This window comes from Cajanus cajan, chromosome 4 (genome assembly GCF_000230855.2).
Source record: "Cajanus cajan strain Asha chromosome 4, NIPB_CcT2T_4, whole genome shotgun sequence".
In the NCBI taxonomy this organism is placed as follows: Eukaryota; Viridiplantae; Streptophyta; class Magnoliopsida; order Fabales; family Fabaceae; genus Cajanus; species Cajanus cajan.
The window spans coordinates 55,769,753-55,772,069 of record NC_138520.1 but is presented as its reverse complement, the minus strand read 5'-3'; positions in this window follow the sequence as shown (position 1 = coordinate 55,772,069).

The window sequence follows — 2,317 nt, the reverse complement described above, 5'->3', positions numbered from 1 at the left end:
GCTAGATTGGTTTCTCAGTTTTTTTCATTTAAACTAGGAATGTAAAGGTAGAATAGTTTAGGTGTTAGCCTACCATGATCTTAGCTTGCATAAACTAAGCCACCTATGAGATTAGTTCACTGACTACCCGTCAAGTACTATGCACCCTTCCAATAATCGATTAAGGATTTTAACCCTCAATGCCATACCTTACTCAATAGGCCACTTTAACTACAATATGGATCGACCAAACCTCCATATTGTTCTACATAAATCCTAGAGGAGTCACTTTAAAAAAAACTGACCATTTAGGAGTCATCTCACTCACTAAAGGTTTTCAACTTCGGCCTCTCTAAATGTCACAACTGATATCCACACAATGCAATATGAAAACTTTTGAAAACAAGTTTTTCTCTCCTCTAGTCTTTATGCATCTCAATGGAGACATTTATCACAACACCACATGTCTTGACAACTTAATCAACACCAAATTAATTACCAACACAATTCCAATTGAAAGATGCATCACAATCTCACATGTTTAAACAACTTAATCAACTTAATTTAATCATCATCTCAACACCTCATTATGCATCATCTTAGATCAATGCATAATGAATCATAAATCATACAACATCACATGGTAAGTAAGATAACATTACACTTCATATGACCTTCAAGATTTAGCCAAAAATCACTAAGTTTCATCATCTAGCTCATGTCTGACACTATTGAGATAGGGGGCTTTCTGTCTCACCACGATTAACACTAATCCACCAATTCCCAGCATGGATGAGGTAGAGTTTTGATGATAACAAAGGAGTTGAAGCTGACCAAGGACACAAACCAGTCAAGAAAGGAAGATATGAATATCATGATGTGTAATAGGAGTAGCTCATGAGTTCTTATGTGTTGTATTGTTTTGATTAGTTTATTTTGCATGTGTATGCTTTGTGCATGAGTTAATGTTAATCTAAATTGACTGAGAGTGAGTGTGATGATGATTTAAAATACTTGGAAAGATTTTTTGAAGTATAAAATTGAATTTTTGAAAGCTAACTCAAAATAATCTATTATCATTAAGTGTAATCAATTATTCCAGCAACAGGTGAAAAGGGCCTTGCTGTAATAATCGATTATCTATGAAATAATCGATTATTTCAGGAAGTACTCTCTGGAATAATCGATTATCCTGCAAAATAATCGATTATTTTGTTCTTGAGTAGTTTCCAGAAATCATGAAGAAAAAAATAATCGATTATCTGGGTCTGAAAACTTTATAAATAGATTTCACACTTTGAAACTTCATAAGTGAGATGAACTGAAAACAAAAGAGAGAAAAACTGATATTGTGAAGTCTTTGTGACCTTCTTGGAGTGTTTTCTTTGTGAAACCAAGAAGAGAAACATTTTGTGAAATTCTTTGAAAGAGATCATCATCATCACTACATTCTTGGAAGAGAAAGGAGTAAGATTTGTTTGGAATTCACAGTCTGATTTGTTCAACTTCCAAGTGAATTCGTTCCTTTAATTCTTCCTGTAATGTGTAAGGAAAATCTTAAGTAGGTGTCTCAAGTGGTAAGAAGTTCTTGTAGTGGGTTTCTACAAGAAGTGCTTTCTTGGGGTCAAGAAAGTGGTTATCTTGAATGTAGGAGTATATGCATGTGTGGTATGCTTGTAAAACTTCTTCATTAAGATAGTGGAAAAAATCTTGATCAGGTTATGATTGAGGACTGGATGTAGGTCACATGTGGAGTGGCTGAACCAGGATAAAATACTTGTGCATTCTTCTCTTACCCTTATCTCTTACATTGAGAAAAATTTTAATTGAGTGATAAAATGGCTGATCTTGATTAATATGTTTGTATCCTTAACATTGCTTTAAACTGAATCAAAGTATTGCATATTAGTTGTTCTTAAAACTGGACTTAATCAAGATTAATCAAGAAAACATATAGGACTCATTCCCATTGACAAGTCATTCAAGAAAATTCTTTGAGAATTTATATTAGAAAAGTTTAAGTTGAAATAAAGATCCTTAAAACTCCGATAAATTTTTAAGTGTCATAGAATCCAATTCACCCCTCTCTTAGATTAAGCCATTCTTTTCTAACAAATTCAATTGTAGAAAATGAAGAAAGTTTGACTTTAGAGAACTTCTTTCTAATTTTTCTTAAAATTTGAACTTATGAGATTCTTATTTTAAGAAAAATCTTATATATTTATTCTAGAGTTGAACCAACTTAACTCTGTTTGAGAGTACCTTAGGAAAAACTTATCTCTTCAGGGCCCTTTGACCCTCAAAACTCTAAAACAAAAAATATTACAACGATTCACCA